This window comes from Gorilla gorilla, chromosome 13, assembly GCF_029281585.2.
Source record: "Gorilla gorilla gorilla isolate KB3781 chromosome 13, NHGRI_mGorGor1-v2.1_pri, whole genome shotgun sequence".
NCBI classification, from domain to species: Eukaryota; Metazoa; Chordata; class Mammalia; order Primates; family Hominidae; genus Gorilla; species Gorilla gorilla.
Genome location: NC_073237.2, coordinates 69,074,428 through 69,087,227, shown reverse-complemented (window position 1 = coordinate 69,087,227; position 12,800 = coordinate 69,074,428). Strand labels below are relative to the sequence as shown.

General features: G+C 36.6%; 1 long non-coding RNA gene across 2 annotated transcripts; it reads left to right on the top strand.

The window, feature by feature from the left end:
- The first annotated feature begins 495 nt into the window (after positions 1–495).
- LOC109028266 (uncharacterized) lies at positions 496–2,876 on the top strand. 2 transcript variants are annotated; one of them, XR_010130432.1, is made up of 4 exons: positions 496–589; positions 1,450–1,578; positions 2,373–2,495; positions 2,588–2,876. It is a non-coding gene; the product is annotated as an uncharacterized lncRNA (long non-coding RNA). The 2 variants fall into 2 exon arrangements; XR_010130431.1 differs by having other exon boundaries at positions 2,584–2,876.
- The last annotated feature ends 9,924 nt before the right edge of the window (positions 2,877–12,800 follow it).

Below are 12,800 nucleotides of genomic sequence, written 5' to 3'. Positions count from 1 at the left end.
ACTATATGATTTTCAATTAAGAGCTTATTTACACACCAAGTACCTTAGAAACCTGATCTCATCCCATCCTCATCAAAACCTTATGGTGTGTACAAGCTGGAATGATGCCTATTTTATAGGTTAGGGCACTGAGGCACAAAGAGTTTAGTGGATGCCTAGCTGCACAGTAGTGACCGATAGAGCAGGCGTTTGAAGCCTGCCCTGCCATCTTAGTCAGTGCACCGAGATACGAAGAGCATTTTTAAAGTGTGCTAGGCTCTTTCATTTTCATTACATGTCCACTGATATGGTTTGACTCTGTGTCCCCACCGAAATCTCATGTCGAAATGCAATCCCCACATGTTGGAGGAGGGACCTGGTGGGAAGTGATTGGATCATGGAGGTGGATTTCCCTCTTACTGTTCTCGTGATAGTGAGTGAGTTCTCATGAGATCCAATGGTTTAAAAGTGTGTGGCACTTCCTCCCTTCACTCTCTCTCTCTCTCCGGCCACCATGTGAAGATATGCTTGCTTCCTCTTCACCCTTCTGCCATGACTGTAAGTTTCCTGAGGCTTCCCCAGCCATGCCTCCTGTACAGCCTGTGGAACTGTGAGTCAAACCTCTTTTCTTCACAAATTACCCAGTCTCAGGTAGTTCTTTATATCAGTGTGAGAACAGACTAATACATCCACAGGCTGACCTAATCTAAAATTAGCAACACAAAGGAATGAATATTTATAATTGTATACAGTGTTATCCTTTGTGAATATTCTATCTTATCCATTCTGGACCTAATTAATCTAGTTTATTTTGGATGATTTGCTTATGGGAGTCTTGCTTCAACCAGGGAAAATATTTATTAATTCTGAAGAATGTAGTAAGTTTCATATCTTGATTTATATTTTGGCAGTTCAACCATGCACTGTGTGGGGGCCAAAAAAATCCCTAAAAATAATCATATGATATTGGCTAAGACCAAATGCAGCCAGTTATTTCTGTTGGTATGTCTTAATGAGGGAAAAAGGCAGAGCTGGATGCCTCTTCTTTCTTAAATTAAAAACAAAACAAAATAAACAAGCAAAAAAAACTTCAAGAGACTTCAAAGGTCAGTAGAAAGTTTTCGTTTAAATTGCCAATTGTATAATTCGAGGAATGCAAGTAAACTGCCCTCAAATAACTTTTCTAGGTATTTTTCAAAAAATTCTAAGGGGAATATTTGCTTTCTAGGCAAGGTTTTTAAATATTTCATTATCTAGGCTTAGATAGCTTGGATAGAATAGTTATTATTTTATATTCAATCTTTTACTTTAGCAGACTATTAGGATATGCTTGTTGTGACTCAGTTTTTTGTATCTACCATCTGTTGGTTTATTACCCAAATCTATAAGTAAACATCAACATAGGAAGCTTTACTGTCACTGAAGCTTTATTAAATAAATGAGTTTAATTGTGGATTGTTATCTGTGAAGTCAGGACCTGGGAGAGAAAAAAGCTACCAGCAACATTCAGACTGAGAGAGGCCAAAATACTAATTCATAATTAGCCTGGTACATATGAAGGATCAAAAAGAACAGGACTGTATGTCTGACCTCTGACAGGTATGTATCAGTGTACACAGCCACGCCAGATGATGTCAGGTGGTGTGCTGTGGTCTCAATGACTTGGTTTGAAGGAAGAATCACTTGTAGGTTGGACACTGTTTATATGCCTGGCTCAAGTTTGCCCTTGTAACCATTTAAGTGGAAACAAAGGAGAGCCAGATCTGCTAGTTAGTGTAATAAACCTCCCACAAGAAGAAGGGAGACTGGCCAACTTAAAATGCAAGGCAAGTTATTTTCATGCACTTGTAAATTACATTATGAATAAGTGTTGGGAAACATTGGGCTGATAAAAAATTTACAATTGATATCTTCAATTACTACATGAAGCAAATATGAAGTAAAGAACCAACCTGAATGTAATCACAGTATAGATATTTCACACATTTCCACAACTGTTTCCACTAATTCTGACAGAATGTCCCCCATTCACCACAAATATGTTTGCCCTATATTAAAATAATAAGCTATTTAAATAACAAGCCTTGTGTTCCTGTATGCATAGAAAATGGTTCAATTCTTTCTGGCTCAAATCCTTTATAAGCAATCAAACATCCTACCCCATTGTCAATCTGGCCATCTCCTACTCATCTTTTTAGGTTTATACTTAAATGTCACTTTGATAATGGTTTATTCCCTAACCTCCTAATTGTAATTAAGTCCCCACACACATTCCCTCTTCAAATTTGCACATTTTATTCCAAGCATTTATAGCAATTTATAATTTTATGTGTGTGCTTATTTCTTTAATGCCTGTCTTCTCATTTAATATCTTTTCTACCCTGTATATCCAGGCCCTACCACCATAGTAGAGACTCAGTATGTATACTTAATGAAGGAATAATGAATACATCAGCAAGAGAAATAAGAGTGACCATATGTTCCTTAAGAGAAGCAAAGAGCAGCTCCTGTTCCTGGTAAGCTCTGGCTGTATTTTGTTCCTTTTCCAAAAAAGTCTGTGATATTCCTTGTTGTGTATTTATAATAACATTCTTTTTTCTTGAGCCAGCTGGAATGAGTCTCCATTCCTCACAACAGAAGTGTCCTAAGTTATAGCCAGAGGACGGGGGCACATTGACAAAACATAAAGCGGATATGATAATAACAAGGTACCATTCCAGCAAGAACATCTGAAGAAAGAAGCAGTGTTGTTTATCTTTCCTTCATCTATTCTGAAACTAAAATCCTTAACCAAATTTATTTCTGAAGTTTAACCCTTTAATAAACTGGCCTCTGACTCCACCTGGCGGAGATACATAAATCTATGAAAATAAACCAATCCAAATGAAGATTTTAAAGTCATCAGCTCTCTTTCATGTCTCAAAGAAAAAACACATATCCCAAAATTCAAATAGATGACCTTCTCGGATGTGTTATAGGCACTCAGAAGCCCCGAAGAAAAAATAGTTTGAGTTGATCATTTGACTGTTGCTCTCAGCCTTCATTTCTGCCTTTCTAGGTTGTGTCAGGCATTTTGACTGTCCAGGGGCCCTGCATATTCTATTTTCCTAGTTACTTGCTAAGGTTTGAATATTTGTCCCCCTCCAAAACTCATGTTGAAATTTAATCCCAAATGTGGCAGTATTGAGAGGTGGGGCTTTTCAGAGGTGATTGGGTCATAAGAGCTCTGTTCTCATGAGTGGATTAATCCATTCATGGATTAATGGAATAATGGACCAATGGATTAATGAGTTATCATAGGAGTGGGACTGGTGCCTTTATAATAAGAGGAAGAGAGACCTGAGCTAGCACACTCACCCTCTTCACCACGTGAGGTCCTGTGCCACCATGGGACTCTGCAGAGTCTCATCAGCAAGAAGCCACTGAACAGATGTGGCCCCTTGACCTTGGACTTCTCGGCTTCCATAACTGTAAGAAATAAATTTCTTTGTAACTTGCCCAGTTTCAAGTATTCTGTTATAAAGAACTGAAAATGGACTAAGATACTTGCCTATTGGCTTCTGGTTAGTTTCTACCAGTAAGAAGTACTGGTAGAAGTTTGAAAGGTAGGAGTGGAGAGATGGGACCTTTTTTATTTTAGTTTCTATTGGCATTTTCCAGCAGCAAGGAACAACGGGCATTTCATCATCATCTTTTAGCATTTCCAGCACCCACAGCAAGGAGTCCTTTCACCTGCTTAGTAGCAGCCCTTCAGTAATCCTAGCATCTATTTTAGGTGGTGTTTCATTTGTGGTCTCAGGACTGGCCCAGGTAGTTCTCTTCTCCATGATTCTGGACTCTGGTGATTCCATCACCTCCACGTACCCCTTCAGCCAGAAGGACTGTCGCTGTTCCCAGCAGCCATTTAGCATAGAGTTACCTAAGTGTAACCAAATTCCTGTATTATATTCACTTGTTTGAAAAACCTTGAGTGATTTCTGACCCACTTCTGTCTCAAGGCCTGAATATTCTGATTCAGATGAATTTCAGAAAATGGAAAAAAAAACTTAGTGAATAAAAAAGATTAAATAGTTTTTAGAAAACCATAGGAGACAAAAAAGCAACTGCAAGTCTCACACACACACACACACACACACACATTCTTTTAACTTTATAAGTTATAATAAATTACCGTAAAAGAGTGACAAGTTTACCTACATGAATATTGAAGCCTTTGTAAAATCTTTAAAGAAAAAAGGGTACCAATACAACAGAAAATTTCAGACTGGAAAAATATTGGTAGTCATCGTCTTAGTTTGAGCATTTATCAATTGCTCCCTCCAATTTGCTATTTATCAATAGCAAAACCCTCCAAACTGCTCTCTCTGCTTTGATTGTCTTTTTTTTCCAAATCTTTTCTGCATATTGTCAAAGTTACATTTCTAAGGAGCAAATTAAATGCTGTCACTATGCTCTTTGAATTATGAGTCAACAAAGAGATTTTTAAAACTAATTAATTTATAATTATCCACAGAAATACATATTAAAAGGACAGTGAGGTGTCTGCTAACTCTTCACTCTCTTGGATGCAGCTTAATTTCTTCTTCCAGGGACACTTTTCTGACAATCTTGTTCTTATACAATTATAGCATTTTTTTTTTTTTTTGAGACAGGGTTTCACTCTGTCACACAGGCTGGAGTGCAGTGGCATGATCTTGGCTCACTGCAACCTCCGCTTCCAGGGTTCGAGAAATTCTCATGCCTCAGCCTCCAAAGTAGCTGGGATTACAGGCATGCACCTTCACATTCAGCTCACTTTTTTTTTTCTGTATTTTTAGTAGAGACAGGGTTTCACCATGTTGGCCAGGCTGATATTGAACTTCTGACCTCAAATGATCCGCCCACCTTGGCCTCCCAAAGTGTTGGTATTACAGGCGTGAGCCACTGCGCCTGGCCAGTTATAGCAATTTTAAAAACAATATTCTAATCATGTCCTTTGCAGCAACACGGATGAAGCTGAAGGCCATTATCCTAAGTGAGTTAACACAGGAATAGAAAACCAAATACCGCATGTTCTCACTTATAAGTGGGAGCTAAACAGTAAGTACATATGGACATAGAGACGGGAACAGTAGACATTGGGGACTACTAGAAAGAGGAGACAGGGTGGGGGGTTAGAGCTGAAAAACTACCTATTTGGTACTATGCTCCCTACCTGGATGATGGGATCATTTGAATCCCTAAATCTCACTGTCACACAATATTCGCAGGTAACAAAGCTACACATTTACCCCTTGAATCTAAAATAAAACTTGAAATTATAAAATAAAAAGTTTTTTAAAAATAAAGGAAATTATGGCAAATCCTTTAGAAATAAAACAATATACTAAATAAACAAAATAGAGAATAAAAAATAGAGAAAATTAATGAAAACAAAAATGGATTCATTGAAAATATTTTTAAATGACAAATCTTTAACTAGATTGATAAAAAGAGAGAAAAGTCTCAAATAACTAAAATCAGAAGTGTGACATTACTACCTATTTACATAAATAAAAGGATTATAAGAGCAGAACAATTGTACTCCAGCAAATTGAATAACATAGACAAAATGGACACATTTCTAGAAACACACAATCTGCCAAGACCGAATCAGTAAGAAATATAAATTTTGAATAGAATTGTAACTAGTAACTGAATCAGTAGTCAAAAACCCCCAAGATGAAAGCCCAGAACTTTATGGCTTCACTGGTGAATTCTATCAGACATTTAAAGAAAAATTAACACCAATCCTCCTCAAACTCTTTCAAAAAAAATTAAGAGGAAGAAACATTTTTAAATAATTCTGTAAAGGCAACATTACCCAATACCAAATCAGACAAAAACACTACAAGAAAAAAAAAAAAGCAGACCAGTATCACTGATGAATATTGATGCAAAAATCTTGAACAAAATACTAGAAAACTAACTCCAACAGCACGTTAAATGCATCATATACCATGCCAAGTGGAATTTATTAATGAAATGCAAGGATGGGTCAACGTATAAAAATCAATTAATGCAAGACACCACATTAACAGAATGAAGGAGAAAAAAACCATGATTTTCTTAATTGGTGCAGAAAAAGCATCTGACAAAATTAAATTTCTTTTCATTATAAAAGTACTAAACAAATTAGGAATAAAAGGAAACTACCTCAACATAATAAAGGCCATATATGAAAAATCCACAGCTAACATCATACTCAATGATAACAAACTGAAAGTCTTTCTCTATGCTCAGGAGCAAGGCAAAAATGCCTCCTGCTTTTGACACAGTAGTAGAAGTTCTAGCCAAAGCAATCTGGGGAGAGAAAAGAAAAAAAGGAAAGGAAAGGAAAAGGAAAATGGAAAGGAAAAGGAAAGGGGAAGGGGAAGAGTATGGGGAAGGGGAAGGGGGGAGAAAGGATTAGTCTGTTCTCACAGTGCTATGAAGAACTACCTGAGACTGGGTAATTTACAAAAAAAAAAAAAAGTGTTTAACTCACAGTTCCACAGGCTGTACAGGAAGCAAGGTTGGGAGGCCTCAGAAAGCTTACAATCATGGCAGAAGGCTGAAAGGGAAGCAAGACCTTCACATGGTAGAGCAGGAGAGAGCATGAAGGGGGAAGTGCTACACATTTTTCTTTTTTTTGAGACAGAGTCTTGCCCTGTTGCCCAGGCTGGAGTGCAGTGGCAAGATCTCGGCTCACTGCAAGCTCCGCCTCCTGGGTTGAAGCCATTCTCCTGCCTCAGCCTCCAGAGTAGCTAGGACTACAGGCCCCGCCACCTCGTCCAGCTAATTTTTTGTATTTTTAGTACAGACGGGGTTTCACCATGTTAGCCCGGATGTTCTCAATCTCCTGACCTCGTGATCCACCCACTTCGGCCTCCCAAAGTGCTGGGATTACAGGCGTGAGCCACCACACCCGGCTGCTACACACTTTTAAACAACTATATCTCATGATAAATCACTTAATGTATCATAAGAACAGCAAGGGGAAAATCCACCCCCATGATCCAATCACCTCCCACCAGGCCTCTCCTCCAACACTGAGAATCATAATTCAACAAGAGATTTGGGTGGGGACACAGAGCCAACTTATATCAAAGAAAGAGGAAGAAATAAAAGACATCAAAATTGGAAAGGAAGAAGTGAAATTATCTCTGTTCAGACTACTTGATCTTGTATGTAGAAAACCTGAAGATTCCACCAAAAAAAACCCATTAGAATTAATTAATAAATTCAGCAAAGTTGCAGCATGCAAAATCAACATGCAAATATCAGTTGTATTTCTATACACTAACAATTAATAATCCAAAAAGAAAATTAAGAAAACAATTCCATTTACCATAGCATCAAAAAGAATAAAATAGTTAGAAACTAATTTAATCAAGGAGGGAAAAAATATGCCCTGAAAACTACACAATATTGCCAAAAGAAACTAAATAAGGAGCAAATAAATAGAAATATGTCCCATGTTCATGGATCAGAACACTTAATATTGTTAAGATATTAATACTACCAAAATCAATTTACAGATTTAATGCAATCCCTATCAAAATCCCAATGACGATTTTTGCAGAAATAGAAGAATCAATCCTAAAACTTATATGGGATCTAAAGGGACCCCAGAAAAGCCAAAACAGTCGAAAAAGAAAAACAAACTCGAAGATCCTTTTTTATTTTAAAACTTACTACAAAGCTACAGTAACCAAAACTGTATAGTACTGGCATAAAGACAGACATACAGAGCAGTGGAATAGAATAGAGAGTCGAGACATAAACCATCACACATATGGTCAAATGAATTTCAACAAGGGTGCCAAGACCATTCAGTGAGAAAAAGATGGGCTTTTTAAACAAAATACTTTTGGGAAGATGGTTATTCACATGCAAATGAATGGATTTGGATCCTCATCTTCTACCATATATAAAAGTTAACTCAGAATGGACTAGTTAACAGCAATGTATTGTATATTTCAAAATAGCTAATAGACAGGACTTGAAATGTTCTCAATACATAGAAATGATAAATACTTGTGGTGATGGATACCCTAAATACCCTGACTTGATTATTACACAATCTATGCAGGTAATAAAATATCACAGGTAACACATAAATACATATACATATTACATATCAATACAAAATGGACCAAAAACCTAAATGTAAGAGCCAAAATGATAAAACTTTTAGAAAGAAATATAGGGAAATCTCATCTAAGATTACATTAATCTTGGTTAATCCAAGATTAGATTTGACAATGATTTATTGGGTATCACATCAAAAGCTCAGATAACAAAAAAAATAAGTTGGACAACGTCAACCTTAAAAACTACTGTGCATCAAGAGACACTACTAACAGAATGAAAATTTTCTCCCACAAAATGGGAGAAAATATCACAAACCATATATATGATAAGCATATAATACTCAGAATATACAAAGAACTCCTACACTCAACCACAAACAAAAGAACAACCTGATTAATAAATAGTCAAAGCACTTGAATAGACATTTCTCCAAAAAAAGAGATAAAAATTTCTGAAAAGCATATGATTAATAATGTTCAACATTACTAATCATTAGAGAAATGAAAATCAAACCCACAATGAGAAACCACTTCTCACCCATTAGTATAGCTACTATTTAAAAAGACAAAAATGAAATAGAAAATAATGGTCTGTGGAGATACAGAGAAATTTCCACCATGTGTGCTGCTTTGGAAATGTAAAATGGTGCAGTCACTAGGGAAAAACTGTATGGTGATTCTTCAAAAATTAAACATAAAAGTACCATATGATCTAGCAACTCCACTCCTGGGTATATACCCAAAAGAACTGAAAGCAGAGACTGTAGTATACATTTGTATACACATTTTCATAGCAGCATTATTCGCAATAGCCAAAATGTGAAAGCAATCTGTGATCTGTGTCCCTTCATGGATGAGTAGATAAACAAACAAACAAACAAATATATATATAATATTATTTAGCCTTAAAAAGGAAAGACATTCTGACACATCCTACAAAATGGTTGAACCTTGAAGACACTTGAAAATAGTTAAAATGGTAAATTTTTTATGTATATTTTACCATAATAAAAATTTTTCTTGAAAGGATCAATGAAGTGATCAACTTATTACTGTAACTTTTTATATTATTGCTAATAAATTTCTATGTAAAATTTTTCTGTCACTGGAATAAGAAAAGATAAATATATTTTTCAGTGATGCAATTTACAGAAACGCTTATAAATTCTGTAAAGTAATACTTGATGAGTATGTAACTTGCATACATCTCTCATTGTTAGCTTGTCTTTTAACTTTGTTCTAAATATCTTTTGATATCAGAAATCTTTAAATGTAGTCAGTTTTATCAATATTTGTTCTTGTATTTTTCTTAAGAAATATTTTCTTGCTTATTACCATCAGCGTATTTTTTTCCCTCCTTCCTTCCTTCCTTCCTTCCTTCCTTCCTTCCTTCCTTCCTTCCTTCCTTCCTTTCTTTCTTTCTTTCTTTCTTTCTTTCTTTCTTTCTTTCTTTCTTTCTTTCTTTCTTTCTTTCTTTCTTTCTTTCTCTTTTTCTTTGAAACAGGGTCTTGCTCTGTCACCCAGGCTGGAGTACAGTGGTGCAATCTCAGCTCATTGCAACCACCTTCCAGATTCAAGCAATTCTTCTGCCTCAGCCTCCCAAGTAGCTGGGATTAAAGGTGTGCACTGCCATGCCTGGCTAATTTTTGTATTTTTAGTATAGACAGGGTTTTTCCATGTTGCCCAGGCTGGTCTCGAACTCCCAGGCTCAAGCAATTCTCCCACCTTGGCCTCCCTAAGTGCTGGGATTACAGGCAAGAGCCACCAGAAAATCTTTGAAAACAGCTATGACCTGTAAGCCCCCTGCTTCAAGACATCTCACCTCTTTAGTCTGAACCAATGTACATCTTCCATGTGTTGATTTATGATTTTACCTAAAATTCCTGCCTCTCTAAAAATGTGTAAAACCAAAATGTAGCCTGACTGCCTCAGGCAAACTTTCTGAGGACCTCTAGAGACTGTTCCCCAGGGCCATGGTTACTCATAATTGGCTCAGTATAAACCTCTTTATATATTTTACAGGGTTTGGTTTTTCCATTAACAAATTCCAGTGTGAATATACTAAAGTCAAGGACTTCTGGTGTCCCCTCCCCTTTCTCATGAGGAAGTTAATTTATAGCTGCTGTAAACCAAGACTAATGGAAACTGCTATTGGGGGTGGAGGAGGGGCATGGAGGGAGATTCTTCTTTCTCACTAATTCTGTTCCTTTTCCTGCAAAGCCTTCATTGCACAAATACAAACATAATAAGAAAGAAGTAGGTATCATAAGAGCATTAGGACTGAAGCTTAAGTTGAATATTCTAACAATTCCCTGTTAATTGGAGGAGTCCAGATCAGGAGGGAGGCAGGTATAAGCAGTTAACAGATTTGAAGTAAGATTTGCTCATCATAGGACATTTGTCTCTAATCATACAGACTGTCATTTCAATGAGCACAGTATAATGAAATGTAGCATTTAATCAGAAAGCACTGATTAATATATTAAAGCCATTATTGCAATAAGAATGGTTCATTTATATACAGATTAAAAAGTGAAAAACCAAACCATTTCTTATCAAATTACTTACCCCCCTGGCACGGACTAAAGAAACAGCTCAATATAACACCGTTTATCTCTAAAGCAGGTGAGAATCCTGCGGCTCCTTCTTCTCAACACTGTATTGATAAAGGGCTTCTTCTTATCTCGTTATTGCAGTAATGGAGTTTTAAAATGGAAATGCTAAACTTTCATTTCAAGATAGCAGAAAGGACATGATTCTTTCCTCTCATACCAAAACCCTAACAATAACAGAAAACATATTTTAAGAGATATTCAGCCATGCTGAAAGATTAAAAAGGAGAACTTAGATAAGAAACTGTGAGAAATACTGGAAACACAAGAAGCCAACAGATTGGATTTATGAGGAAACTCATAGCTCAAGATAAGTGTGAGAAAGTTCCAGCAGAGAAGGTGGGAGCAGCCACAAGGGTTTTCTACATGAGTATTTCAATGTGAAAATTCTTGCCTGGTCTTTCTTGGGAAATTTATGTTTTTCAGAATCTTAAGAAAAATCAAGAAACCAAGTTGAGAAACTAAGAAAAAAATAAAAACTGTTTACTTCTCCCATAATTATTAAAGACTAACAATCAACGTGGAGGCATTACTGGTTAGAAGGAGTTCACTGATGTCTAGTTGAAAGCAAGACATTTGGTGGCTGAAGGTTAAGGCCAACATTTCCAGGAACCTAAACAAGACATAGAGGAGAAAAGCAAGAACCATCTCATCAGTCAGTCTTGCTATAACTGTTGTCCTGTTATGAACAGTTGCTCATGGCCCTGTCTGCTGCTACTGGTAAGTTGTTTTTGCAAATAAATACTAACAAGTTTATTTGTATAGTGTACTTTAAACAAATCCTATGACTGATGTGCCCAGAAATAACAAGTTTTGGAAAGCAAAATAAGTCCTTTAATTAACAACTTCAAATGGTGATTCTGTGCAGTATTGTTAACCTTGCTAGCCAATTCTACTATTTTGATCAATCGATAGATAGATAGATAGATGGATAGATAGATAGATAGGTAGATAGATAGATAGATAGATAGATAGATAGATAGATAGATAGATAGATAGATAGATTTTTCCCTCCAGGCTAGAGTGCAGTGGTGCGATCTCGGCTCACTGGAAGCTCCATTTCCCAGGTTCAAGCGATTCTCCTGCCTCAGCCTCCTGAGTAGCTGGGATTACAGGCGCCCACCACCACGTCCGGCTAATTTTTTTGTATTTTTAGTATAGACAGGGTTTCACCATGTTGGCCAGGGTGATCTCAAACTCCTGACCTCAAGTGCTCTGCCCTCCTCAGCCTCCCAAAGTGCTGGGATTACAGGCATGAGCCACCATAGAGGGTGGAATTACAATATTTGAATATTACCCAGGAATATTTTCTGGTGTTTTTCAGGTCTGATTATTTGCTGTAGGTTACAGTTCTTTGCAAATACGTGAAAAGAGGAAATGAAAGAAGAAGAAGATGTGAATATTATCGAAGACGTCTCCCTTGGGAAATCAAAAAACTGTTCTAAAATCTGAATTAGTAAAAGCAATATTGATTTCAATAGAAAAAAACTAAAATTATTAAAAAAGGAAATTAGCTTATATGAAGCTACATGTATCCTAATGCCCGGCTTGAATATAGTTTTGGATGCATTCTTAATAAATGAGCAAACATCAGTGTGAAATAAAAGCAGCAGTTTTTGTCACAAAACAAAGATCAAGACTGTTGGATAAGATGGCTAGTGCTTTGTGTTTTAAAATTCAGTAGAAAATTCAGAAATAAAGCCAAATACTTACAGCCAGCTAATCTTTGACAAAGCATACAAGAACATAAACTGGGGAAAGGATACCCAATTCAACAAATGGTGCTGGAAAAGCTGGCAAGCCACATGTAGAAGAATGAAACTAGATCCTCATCTCTCACCTTATACAAAAATCAACTCAAGATGGATCAAAGATGTAAATCTAAGACCTGAAACTATAAGAAATTCTAAAAGATAACATTGTTTTTTCCCTTTTTTCTTCTTCTGTTTTTTTTCCCCCCCTTTTTTTTTTTTTTTTTTTTTGGAAAGAGAGTTTGCGCTGTCACCCCAAGCTGGAGTGCAATGGAGCGAACTCGGATCACTGCAACCTCTACCTCCTGCGTTCAAGCGATTCTCCTGCCTCAGCCTCCTGATTAGCTGGGATTACAGGCGTCTGC